The sequence below is a fragment of the Gavialis gangeticus genome, unplaced genomic scaffold (genome assembly GCF_001723915.1).
Source record: "Gavialis gangeticus isolate Ggan-Ray unplaced genomic scaffold, GavGan_comp1, whole genome shotgun sequence".
NCBI lineage: Eukaryota > Metazoa > Chordata > Crocodylia > Gavialidae > Gavialis > Gavialis gangeticus.
In genome coordinates this window covers 102,057,505-102,070,966 of record NW_017729022.1, presented here as the reverse complement: position 1 = coordinate 102,070,966, position 13,462 = coordinate 102,057,505, and the positions used below count along the sequence as shown (strand labels likewise).

Here is a 13,462-nt window from a genome sequence, read left to right as displayed (position 1 = left end):
ACAAACCCCCCTGGATCATCCCAAGAAGAAATATCCTTGTTCTGGCTCAGCTTAGTGAGTAACACTTTAGCATTTTTCCTGTATTGGGTATGCACGTTATCCAATACTTCCTAAACGACAGGGTCGGGGTTCATTGAGGTTTCTAGGGGGTTTCTGGCTTCTCGGGGGGGGGGGTCTGTTCTGGCAGAAACAGTTAATTTCCTGTTAACAGTTAATTTACGCAGGTCAGGTATTTCTGAAGCACAGCAGCATACAGTTTAGCTTTATCATATTCTGCTAAACCCGGCCTTTGGAGAATATCCCTCATTTCAGCATCCAATAAGCGGGTTGCCTCCATTCTGATATTTTCCTGAGGTGGTGAGGCAGCTCTTAATTGTTCCTGCTGATTTCGGGCACCAGGTACATTTTTTCTGCATGCTCCATCACCAGCTAGTTGAAAGCCCTGTAATCAAAGGGAGAGCAAAACTTAACAGAGGGCTGATACCCGCCCCCCCCAACCAGCTGTTTCACCAGCTGTTTCCTTTTTTTAAGAGGCAATCTTTTGTTACTTGGGTTTTTTATGATCCCACGTCTCTTTTTGAGCACCCGAATTTGATGCTGTGTTAAAGGGATGTTTCCTTTTAAGGTGTTCAGAGCAATTTCTGAAATGGCCGCTACTAAATTGTCAGAGGTCGAGCAGAGTATAGCTTTTCTCTGCTGTGGGGAGGATTGAAGAAGCAGTTTTAAGAGAGCCAAATTTATTTTTACATGGTTAGACATGTTTCCCTTCCACTGTCTTGACAGCTAAGAAGAAGCCATCGCTACATCTTCTCTTTTTATTCCCACCCACTGATTTTTTTAAAGTGTAAGCAGCAGATTCGTCAGGAGGAAAAAGCCTGGTTCTTAATCTAAAAGCGTCCGGGGTAGAAGCATTTAAATCAACCACCAGATACCTGTAAGGTGTTTTAGTAGCATCCTCAAAAGCTTCTAGAAAGAACTGGGCCTTACCCAGGTATGCCTGCCATGCCAGGAACACTATCTGTAGCTTATCCCTGAGGTTTTTAAACAAAACCATGTATTTTATGTTAAGGGTAATGGTGTGGCTCCCTTGACAGAAAACATTTTGATCTATATACATAATGCTAAGATTCCGATGATGCACATACGTGGTAAAGGCTTTTTCGATTTCACCACTGTCACAAGCAAAGCCCATCAAATCATCTACCACTATCATATTTATTTTATTAGGAGGAAGCAAACAGTTGTTGTTGAGGCTGTCCGGTAGGCCCTCCATAAACTTGATAAACAGATAGTTACAAAACAGTTCTTTATACAAAGGCAGCCAGCAGCTATAGCACCACACAATATTCTCAGGCATAACAGACAACATTCTATCAGCACGATCCAGAAAGTTTTTTATAAAGTAACTTTTACCACAGTTTCTGGGGCCTGCCAAAATCACAGTAAAGGGGTGCTTCCAGTGCATATCCATGTTTAAAAACCACAGGGGAGGCTATCAAAGTTTTCTGTGAGGACTCTTTTATCATAAATGACTTTCTGCATTTTTCTTGAGTCTTTGGTTTCTATCATCCACTTGCTTTTGTTCCTGATGATAGAGCGCTGTTGTATCATGATAGTTTTAGGGGTGTTCCCAGCGGGGTTTGCCCCATAATCTAGAACAAGATCTCTCAAGTTTTCAAAGTTGACTTTTTCACAGTTGGCCACATTCGGGGTAATCCCTTTGACCTTCAAGCAAACCTTTCCCCCGGACAACTTGTACCCGTATGTTTTTGGACCAGCCGACCCAAACTCCGTGATGTGTTCATCTGGTGGGATTTTGCTGGTGAGCTCACTTAAATAATCACCTAGTGGGGGGTTCCAATCTCTCTCGCGGCTCACAAATATCACAGAATCTGTGTTGTGGTACAGTCTTGCAAGCTGTCTAACAGCTTGTACAACTCTAAGCGTGCATAAGTGGTGGTGAAACATTCTATAAAGATGTTTGTTTTACCTGAGAGCATGTAATGCTCTTTGGCATGCTTCCAAGACACGCAGGCTGCCTCATCATCAATAAAGTCGCAAGATGAAATTTCATAGGTGGGAGAAAAGAGGTAGCCAAAGAGTTCTTTGGGGTCTCATGATGGTGGGGCTGGGCAAGTTGGTTCTCTGACTGAATTTACCCCACAAAGAATTTAGAAACTATTTTGCTATTTGGCACTTTGCGGGGTTGGGTTTGATATGCTCTGGGCATAAGGTCACGCCTTCATTTTGGAAGAAATTGGCTATGTATCTCTCTTGTTTTTCTTGGTCTTTACACCAGATGGGGAAGCCCAAGGCTTCCTGCTTCTGTTGGAGATACATTTTTATGTGCCATGAAAAAAGGGTGCCAGACCTTTTGGCAAAATGCCAGACTTCATAGATATGAGCTACTCTGTACCCCTTGGCAACAGCTTTATTCAATTCTGGTGTGCACCATGTGCCCTGGAGGGCCCTCTCTTCATCAGTGTGGTTGCATTTTTGCTGTCTTGTTTCTACACAGAGGTGGCACAGTGTGAACATAAGCTTCCAGTTCACCCTGATGGGTAGCACAGGGAAAAAAAGTTTTCACGGTGGGTACAGTTTCACCCTGGCTATTCCAAAATAGCTCGACAGGGGTTGGAAATTGTCATGAATGATTTCAGGGTGTCTGATTGGGTATTCCTTTGTATTGTTTATGAAGGGGTAAAGACTAGTAAAATCATAATAGCGTGTTTGTTTGCTGGGTTTAGTTTGGTAATATAGAAGGATGGCATTAGTTCTCTCCCTAAAAATTGCATCCGAAGGCAGCAGGGTTCTGCTTAAAAAATCTGCCAGCTCCCCATCCGTTTCTAACAGAGCCCTCCACTCGTGCTCCCAAATGTTCCTAACAGTAAACCCCTCTCTCTTGAGATAATCAGTCTTGTGCAATGCCTGGTAATTTAGAAATCCATAGGTGGTCCCCGTCAATGGGTTCTGGTCTTTCTCATTGTAGCAAGTGACACAACCATGGAAAAAACATCCGTTAAATTCAAATGTTGGCATAGCCATCTAAAAAAAGGGACCTACCTGAAATTCCCCACCCTGTAAAGCATGTTGAATTTGAATATTTTCTTTCTCCAAAATGTACATTAGCCACTGGATAGATGGGGTTGAAAACCTCTTTTTCTGTCTGTGATAGTTGTCCAGGGGGAGAAGCGCTATGGTCTGAAATTCCAAAAACATAAACCTGTACATGGCCATGCAGATGGAGGCCAGCGTGATGTATTGGAAAGGACCTATGCAGCATTCTACATTTCGGAGTTCACCGTCTATTTTCACTTGGTCTACCTGCTGTGTCATTTTCATAATCCTTTCATTCTGAGCTAAGCAGCCACTGGTGTTCTGATCTAATCAAGCCTGCAAACAAAAAAAATGTTGCCTGCTCCTCTCCTGGTAATGTAGGCTACTCAAAACTTTGCCACTTCAGGGAAAACAGGCTGTGGTTCTGCAATAACATTATTTTGCACAATCAGGCAGGTAGGTATCAATTTTTGTAACATTCTGGGCCATTGAGCAGCCATTCCAAAGTACAATGGCCTTATTTACCCCATTCTCAACCCCATCACCAGGTCTTTGTTGGTAAATGGGTGCTTCATCACCTTTGGGTGTTTTGACACTTACAGGTAATGACTTCACAATCCTTGGAATTTTCCAAGACTCTCATGCAAGCACAGCCTGAGTATAAAGGCACCCCCCCCCCAAATTTCCAAAGCCCCCTCTCACAGATTGTTTGTGATGTTGCCTATGAACTGCTTTGCCGTGTCTCAGAAAGCTGAAGTCAGCAGTATGGAGCTGACATCCCAGGAGGCTGATACCTCCAATGCCCATAGACCCAGCTGGACCGGGAAAGAACTGGAAGAGTTAACTGACATTTGGTCAGAGCAAAGGATTATAGACGGCTGGAAAGTAGGAGGAATAAACCTCTTTATGTTGAGATAGCAAAGGGCATGTAGGTGTGAGGGCACTGTCGTGACTGGACCTAGGTTCAGTGTAAGATCAAGTCCCTGAGATCTGTGTTTTACCAAGCCAAAGATGAGAACTCTCATTCTGGGGCAGGTTGCACAATTGCTCCCTTTTACAACAAGCTGTCCATCATTCTCTCTGAGGATATGGGTGACAACCCAGGTATGGAGACTTTCAGCACCGGGGTTGGGCAGGAGGAGGAGGTGGAGGAGGGGCAGCAGCCCCTCCTGAGGGTGAAACCATGAGCACATCTCAGCTGTACGCAAACCATTCCCTGCTCCATGATGACCATGACTGGCAGGAAAAAATGTTGGTCACCATACACTTAGTGCCACTTTGCCCCTCCATTCCACAGAGTAGCACAGATGATGAAGTGGAGGAGGTGGAGGGTCAGGAAGAAACTCATGCGGCCAATACATCATCTACTGCTACCAAGACCCAAGATCATGCTGGACCTGGTAGGTCTCTTATAATGTGCCTCTTGCTACTGCCAGGCAGCTCCCAGATTTGTGCTGGTTGTGTCTGGGGGCCAGGGGGAGAAATTCATGTGTTGCTGTAGGTGGGTCACCATGTTCTTTCAGTGGTGGTGCATGATGGGTTTGATAGCTCGTAACGTAACAGATGCCAAACTAATTATTTGCTTTAATTTTTTGCAGCTAGCATGGGCAGTGGCAGCTGTGGACCTGCTTCCAAAGTGGGTAATTGTAAGTTTTGGGCAGTACAAGTGGTACCCCACTGTTGTGGGGTCTGATTCTGTGCTTGCCGTTATGTTCACTGCACGGTGGGGGTGTGTACTTTTCTCAACCTGGGTGGAATGCAACCATTGCTTTTTAATTTATCAGCCACTGTGACCCATGGCTGCAGGGATTTTCACAGCAGGAAGTGACGGTTCCATGAAAGCTCACTCAAGGTTTTGGCAGAGTCCTCACTAGCCAGAATGACATGCTTAGATGCCTGGCAGGACAAACTCCTCAAGTTACTGTGTAAGGATGATGCTGTCTTCAAGAAAGTGTGAGGCACTATGCAGAGTTTGAAAGACATGGTCAATGAGTCCCATGTTGAATTACAGAGGTCACAGGAAAATTTCAGTGATGCTTTTCAGAGTGTGCAGAACTAACTCTTAAATAAATGGGTACCATGACCGGAAGGGAAAAGTCAGTCTGCTTAGCTTGCCTCTATGCAGGAAAAACCCAGACAGAAAATTATAACTGAGCCTGTTCCCCCTAACTCAGTGGAGTCACAGGAGGGCCGTACGACTGCTAGCAGGGCCAGGAGAGCGCCACTGCATTTCAGGGAAACGGGGTAGTTCAGGGTCATGGTAGGGTAAAGGCAAAGAAGCACAAGTAAATGCTTATAATAGTGTGTTCCAAACAATAAAACCTCATGGTTTCCTGTGTCTGATCCATATCCACCCTTACACTGTTTGGTTGGGAAGGTGGATTTCATTCATTGTTTGGGTTCATTTTTCTGTTTGTTTTTCCTGCCGCTTGCAGCATGGGGCCGAGGGGAGGGGTTGGCAATCTCTCTTGTACAGCTATACAGTGGGGATTCAGAGGTAAATAGGGGGGCTGCCTGGGTGGGTCACAACACACAGGTGCTGGCCTGCACACTAGCATTTTGCAAAGGCAGCACCCAATCTGGAAAGTCACTTTTGAGGTCATCTTGTTTCTGATTTCACTTCCCTTAGTTGGGAGAAGGGAAGTGGTGTATCACCCCCCAGCAGCCTGGATTGCTTTTTGGCAAGCCAGACTGCAAAGTCATCCACAGGTGTTCATGCCTTCCCAGTTGGGTCTGCCTATGGTGTGTGGTAGTGAGGCTCTTTGGCTCACTTTTCACAACCCTTGCATTTTCCCTAGATGGAAACTTTGTAAATGAGCTTTTTCAGCACTCTTTTTGCACTCCTTTCTAGCCAGGTGCCAGGCAGTGTCTCCTTTGTTTTGGAACACCAAAGCAAGGCCATGGGGGGTGGGGGGTGGCATGGGGTTTAAGACCTGTTTTGCTTGCACACAAAACCAGGGGCTTTGCAAACTTTCCCACCTTCTTTTTGTGCTCTTTTCCAGCCCAGCACCAGAGTGTCTGGGTTTTTTTCCACACCAAAACAAGGCTGCTTGCAGGGGGCGGGGTGCTTGCCTCGCTGAAGGTGGGGCAGAGGTTGAGGTGTGAGTTTGCTGTATCGATGAGGGAGATTTGAGGTGGGTGAGGGATGACACTAAAGTGGAGGCAGAGAAGGATTCATCCCAGGCACAAGACTTAACCCTGGGGGAGGACAGCAATGCAAATCCAGGGTTCGAGAAGACTGCAGGCTTATTAAGTGGGATGCGATGAAGCTTTCAGTGCTATTTGATGCCTGCACCTCTGTGACATGCGACTCAAAAGAGGACATGGCAAAAATGCTCCATGCCACCTTTGGTAAGTAACATCTGACACTTGTCTGTGCCCTGAGGGTCGTCCCTAGGGGGGCACAAATAGAAGCAACAGCCCCAGGCATAGTGTTTTGGGGACCCCGTGGAGACAGGCGGAATAGACGGGGCAACTCCTCAGTGCCACTGTCAGCCTTGCATCCAGACGCTCACCAACTCCCCTCCCCACCCTCCACAGCCCCCGCAGCACACGGGATTGGCTCTGTGTGGGGGGAGGCTAATTCATACCATGGGTCTCCAGTGCCCAGGGCCAATCCCAGGGTGCTGCTGCCCTTGCTCCCGTGTGCCCCAGACAAGCTGCCTTTGGTGGCAGCTTTGGCAGTGGGGGGGGAAGGGCAGAGAGGGGCTGAGCAGTGTGGCAACCCCAGGCACCTACCAATGGCAGCCCCTTTGCGTCTGTGCCTGAGGTAGCTGTCTCACCTGCTACTGCCAGTATGCCACTGCCCTGCACCCTGATAGGGTCACCCTGATAGGGTCATCTCTGGTTGGGTGGAATGCACTGTTTAGTTCAAATTTATTATAAATGTGATTGGTGGAATTTTATGGGCATGAAGGAAGGTACGTGAGGTACACAAGAAGCACCAATACAAATTCCCAATGCTCTTTCTAGGCTCCCTCTTGTTTTTAGATCCCCTCCTACTGCTAGCTGCAGGCTGATCAATGCCTATTGGTATGACAAGAGGCAGAAAGAGAAAGAAAGAAAGAGAAGATGAAGAGGATGACAACACTTCCTTCAGAATTCTCTCAACAACTGAATTATTATGCATTATAATTATAGTTGACTTTCATCCTATAGACTTATATAGACTTATAATAACAAGTAATACTAATAATAGGAAGCAATAATAATATTAATTCTAATAGTAATATATTAATAAGATTCATAATAATATTAATATTAATGAAGATTTATTAATGGTAAATAATAATTGTAACAGTTTGATTCCTTATCATGGCATTTCAAAGCAGGTAGATCTGCCTTATCACCACCCCCGTCCCCACAGCTGCCTCTTGCAGCATGCATACCATGCATCCTGGGCACACATCACACACATCCTGGGTCTCCACCATATATATATATATAGCTAATATATGATATAGACTTATGTTATATAGACTTATAATCACAGGTCAGTTCCTTATGATGAGAAAGCAGATAGTGAGCATAAGGTAAGTGATTATGTACCCTTCCTCCCTGCCTCTTCCCCCAAGACGGTGATTGCCCACCTCCTGGTTACTAGCCATATTAATGAGCAAGCTCCTCCCTAGGTTTCTTTATTCCAGGGGCAGGCAATTACTTCAGGCGGAGGGCTGCTTGCTGAGTTTTGGCAAGGCATTGAGGGCCACATGACAGGCAGCCAGGGGCTGATAAATATTAACTTTCTAAATTTTTTAGGGGCCCCACAGGCTAGATAGAATGGTCTGGTGGGCCACATTCGGCCCGCAGGCAGCATTTTGCCCACCCCTGCTCTGTTCCCATGACTGGGCCTCCTGGCTTGGGGAAAAGTACTGAATTCTGGGCCTGATGCTTCACCAGAAGGAGGGCAAGGCTTTCTTTTCGTCCTCCTCCTTGGTTGCTGGTGAGGCCACAAATGCAGCTGAGGCTATTTTTAATAGGACACTATGCGATGTGAAGTGTATCATTGAGGGGACTCATATTCATTGAGTGACAGTCCCCTCACTAGCCTACTATCAAGTGACTGTCACTGTAAATAAGCACATAAAGAAATGCGTATTGACTATAAAATGAATGTGTACTACAGTAAATACATATATTATTAAGAATGATGAATTATTAAGAATTGCATTTACACACTGTAATATTTGAATTGTTGATGGTCACTAGTACTGCAGGGGCGTCTCTTCTGGCTACTTGAATTATTGCACAAGTTCTGCAGGTTCATTTCGTATTATTCTCACTCTCATCTTGGTTGCTGGCCACAAGTACTGTTGAGGCTTCTCTTCTGTCTACTACTTGAATTGCAGAGGCTTTCATCACGGGCTTTGGCCTGAGCATTAGTTTGAGTATGGTAAGAGTTGCACAAGTTCTGCAGATCCATTCCATATTATTCTCACCCTCCTCCTGGTTGCTGGCCATGTTTGCTAATGAGTGTATTATGAAATTGTAATTTGAGAATTGTTGCTGGCCACAAATCTGGAGGCTTTCTTTTTTTTTGCTGACCAAGCCCTCTGGCAAATTCTTTCCTGGGTCTGGGTAGTAGGCCCATGCCTGAAGTCTCTTCATCCCACTCACCCACCTCTGCCTTACACCTCTCCATTGTACCTTGTAACTTTCGAATTGTTGCTGGCCACAAAAGCAGCCGAGGCTTGAGTTTCTTCTCTGAATTGCGGAGGCTTTCTTCTTGGTTGCCAAGCCCTCCTGCTTTCTTCACTGGCTTTGGCCTGAGCATCAGCTCGAGTATGGTAAGTGTGTGTTGTTGAATGCATGTCTTATGACTGGAGTAAATACAGAACTGTGTCTTCAGGCCCACTTCATATTCTTCTCGCCTTCTTCCTGGTTACTGGCCAAGTCCCAGCAAATTCAGACTGGGATATGTGTTTTCTGACTGGGGAAAAGCTTCTTGCTGGGGAAAACCCTCCCTGCTGCCTGTATCAGCATGAGTTGCACAAGTTCTTCAGGCCCATTTCACTCATTTCTTCAGCTGCAGCTGTGCTTGGGAACTATGACCACTGCAGTGGAATAGGGCTGGGGGCACGGGTGGGCCCTTCCATATCACCCACTCCTTGAGTTTCTTTTCTGAATTGCAGAGACTTTCTTCTTGGTTGCTGGCCAAGCCATCCGGCAAATCCCCTCCTGGGGTCCAGGGTAGTAGGGCCATGCCTGCGGCCTCTTTGCCCCACTGACTCACCCCTGCTTTACACCTTGTCTAAGTTGCACCTTGTAACTTTTGAATCATTGCTGGCCGCAAATGCAGCTGAGGCTTGAGGTTTTTTTCTGAATTGTGGAGGCTTTCTTCTTGGTTACTGGCTGAGCCCTCCTGCAAATTCCCTTCCAGGGTCTGGGTAGAAGGCCTTGCCTGCGGGCTCTTTGCCCCACTCACTTATCCACCCACCCACCACTCTGTCTCCTTGAGGCTTCTATCTCCTTGAGTTTGTTCTCTGACTTGCAAAAGGAAGATTTTACATAAATAAGGGTAACAGAAAGTAGTATAACAGAAGGAGGAATTTTCCTCCCCAGCACCTTTGCAATATAAAATATTGTAAAACTTCTATAAAACTATACTATACGCATCTGCCTGCCTGCCTCCCTCCCTCTCTCCATCCATCCATCCATCCATCCATCCATCCTTCCTCTCTCTTTCCCTCCCTCCCTAAGCTTTGCGGCCAGCAAAAATTCGAGAGTTACTATGTAATGGATATTACCTTGGCCTGACAGCCATCCAGCTGAGTCAGGCCATGCATCTCCACCTCAGGGGCCTAAGGGCCCTCACCTGAGAGGGCCCCTTTGGGATCATAACTGCCCCCCCACCCTTTACTCAGCCGTCTTCCTGCTGGGACACGTTCAGTAACCAGGAAGGAGTGCAGGCTGCCTGCCTACCTCCCTCCCTCCCTCTCCCCCACTCTTCCCTCCCCCCCTAAGCTTTGTGGCCAGCAAAAAATTGAAAGTTACTATGTAACGGATAGTGTGAGAGAAATTTTGCAGATTGCCTACTTGTGGCTGGGGGTGGGTGGGGTTGTTTAGTCTTCTTTCTTGCAAGAAATGCTGGCTGCACACTGGTACTGGCCAAGCATTTGACCTCCCTCCATCCAATAACAGTCCACCCTGCAACTCTTTCCAGCAATCCTATGACTCCATAAAAGTCACACAGTCATCAGCTGTCTGAAAACACACTCCCCATTAATCATGCATGCCAATTCTGCCTATCAAAGAAAACATGACACATATATAGATAAAAAATAAAACACTGCTGGGACACAGCCAGTGACCAGGAAGAGGGGCTGGCTGGCTGGCTGGCTGCTGCCTCCCTTTCACCCTCCCCCCATGCAGCCCTCCATCCATCCCTCACCAAGTGACATACTGCATGTGATTGGAGAAAGGGAACACTCACACTGATTATACAACAGTTGCTTGATAGTAGTAATACTGAGGGGAGTATCAAGGGATTATTCAACGGACCTTGGGAGCATATTGTGAACTGGTGTTTTATCCTATTGTATTGTGTTTGGTGGCAATGGCTGTAATGTCTTTAGAAAAAAATGTATTCCCCGGTTGTCTACCAATGGCATTGTTCAGTAAAACTAAAATATGTATACTGTTTTAGCTTTATTGTGATTTCACAATCAAATTGATTGAAATTCAATTTATTGTGAAAAAAATAATGATGAGGAACAAAAAATGCTGATTTGTACTTGCTCCTGCTTGATTTCATGGCATGGACCTGGGTGTGGATGAGCGGTCTGCAAACCTGGCTCCAAAAGGTGCAGCATGCAGGATTTTGTAAAGAAAACATTGCATTGCAAAGAAAACATTGAAAAAAAATCATTTTTGCATCGCACCTCCCATAACAGAAAAAACTGAAAGAAAAAACTGCCAAGGGGTCAGAAAAAAAATGATGTTTTGGAGCTGCGGCAGCAGGTGTTAACTCCCCCTCACTCCACTTTGCAACTGTGTATATGAAATGTATTATAATGCATTAAAGACTTTCTAAAAGCTAAAGACCCTGGGAGGTCCATGTATGGAGAAGCTTTGCAGATTGCCTGCTTGCAGCTGGGGGTGTGTAGGGTCATTTAGTCTTTTTTCTTACAAGAAATGCTGGCTGCACCCTAGCACTTAACAGGCATTTGACCTCCCTCTGATAACAGTCCACCCTGAAACGCTTTCCAGTAATGCCATGACTCCATAAAAAACCGCAAGCAAAGCATCCCCATGCTGAGGAGGGCACGGTCTCCAAAAACCACCCAATCCACTCACCCCCGGATTGGCCATGCATGCCAATTCTGCCTATCATAGAAAACATGACACATATATAGAGCAAAAACAAAACACTTTATTCAAAAAAGAAGGGTGTGCTGCATTTTCTTCTTTTGCAAATAAAAGGGATAATTAAAAAAGAATTTAAATAATAAGTAATAAATGATAATTAAATTAATGAAGATTTTAAATAAATAATAACAGAAAATATGATACAAAAGGGGGATCTTCCCAGCACCTTTAAAATATAAAATATATACAAAATGTAAAAAAATAAAAAAATAACAACTGCAAATATGCAATATATGCTTTTCACTTCTGCAAATCTTCATTTTTCATTTTTACTAGTTGGCCCTGATTAGTTCCGCCCACAAAAGTTTTCTGCAGGGAGGGGGAAAGAGGAAGAAGAGGAAGAGGAGGGGAATTTGAAGTACAGTCAAAAAAACAGACTTTTCCCCACCCCTGCCCACACAAGGTCAGTGGGACATATTACCTAAGTATCACCCAGGATATGCAGTATCAGGTGTCAGGTCAGGCAGGCAGCATCTTGCCCCTGGACTATTGGTTGTGGTTCTGAAATGGAATGTGATGAAGTTCAGAGGGTTTGAAATATTTGTCACGCTGCTGTCCGATCGCAGCGCAAGGGACCAGAACGGCTGGGTTAGAAGGGCCGGTTAGCTCTCTATGGGATGGTTAACACAAGTCCAGCTCACGTCGCCCGAAGAGACTGGAGGTGAGGTGATAGTCACGGAGGCCTCCGTAGTTGAAGGTAGGGGTTTATTTACTCACAGTGAGAATTGAGGAGAGAAACGAGATGCAGAGAAGTAGACTCCTAATCATGTCAGGGCCGGCAATGAAGCGGCATTCAGCGGTTGCTAATCAAGAACGGGAGGCGGAAGCTAGGTGATCAGGCTAGCGTCCCTTGTGATAATCGAAGTGGGTGATAAACGACCTAACTTGGGTGCGGCTGTGCGCTCCCTTATATCACTCAGGTGACACGCTCAACAGTGAGCTGGCTGTTTTCACCTATCACCTCTCAGGGTTCTGTGTCCCGGCCTTATTTGGCGTTGCAGACTAGCTGACCTCACCTATGTTGGTGACGCTCTGATAACGAAAGTAATGGTATGGCAGCGTTTGTTTTATCCTTTTGTGATGGTTGCGGGGAAGAAGGGCGGGGCTTGCCATCTTGGTGCCTCATGCATCGATGCCACCATTATGGTGTGCATGTGACAATAGTGAAGGAAATTATGTAACCACTCATTCACTCCAAAGTTTCAAACTACTTGCAAAAAACTTACCATTACAGTGATGCTGCTGCAACTGTCATTGGGAGCTATGCCCACTGCAGTGGCAGCACACGGCAGGGGTGTGGGGGATGCAGGTGGAGGGTACATGGGCAGAGGCAGTAGGACATACACTATAGGTGGCAGGGTGGATAGAAGAATTAAGAGGGGGTAGTAAATTAAGGCAAATATTGCCTTCCTCCCCCATTTCTTTTTGTTAAAATTAAAATAATAATTTGCAGACCCGACCCAACTTGTAGCTGGCTACCTGTGGCCACTGCGTGCTGTGAGGAAGGAGGGAGAGGTGAGGAGTGAGCTAGGGTAAAAAGAAACCCCACACAGTGGCACCTACTGGCCCAAGCACAGTGCGACCTTGTGGTGAAGGGCATTAATTTAGAAGTCTTTGGAGTCTCTGGCTGTTCGGAGGAAACAAATCCATAACTGGGGTGGCATAACTGGGGAGTGCCGCAAGATAACACATCTCCAAGTAGTGTTAGTTTAAGGAGCTAAATGGACTTTTAGAGCAGCAGGAAATGCTGGATTGTGCAAACACAAATGCAGTTGCATCCGTGTAAACAGGAAATATTGTTTTGTCAACACTCACCCCTAGAGTACTATGTTGATTTTCTTCCATTTAACCATTCTAGCTTAGACAATTGGTGTAAACTCCCTAATCTGGCCCCATCAGAGTTTCACAATCCTAAAAATGAGCCCATTTTGCCAAACACTCAATGCATTTTATGATTTTTTTTTTCTTTTTCTTCTTTACTGGGAGAATGCTACTACTTCCAAATGGGAAAATAATCAACATTGCTAGTTTAGAGATG

The 13,462-nt window shown here is 45.6% G+C and overlaps 1 protein-coding gene and 1 long non-coding RNA gene across 2 annotated transcripts in view; both read left to right on the top strand.

Annotated features, from left to right (window-relative positions):
* The window catches only part of EFCAB6 (EF-hand calcium binding domain 6), a 271,537-nt gene that overhangs the window by 133,169 nt on the left and 124,906 nt on the right, over nt 1-13,462 (top strand). The window lies entirely within an intron of this gene.
* LOC109296343 lies at nt 1,045-5,929 on the top strand. The gene is made up of 3 exons (XR_002096964.1): nt 1,045-1,054; nt 4,559-4,562; nt 5,027-5,929. It is a non-coding gene; the product is annotated as an uncharacterized LOC109296343 (long non-coding RNA).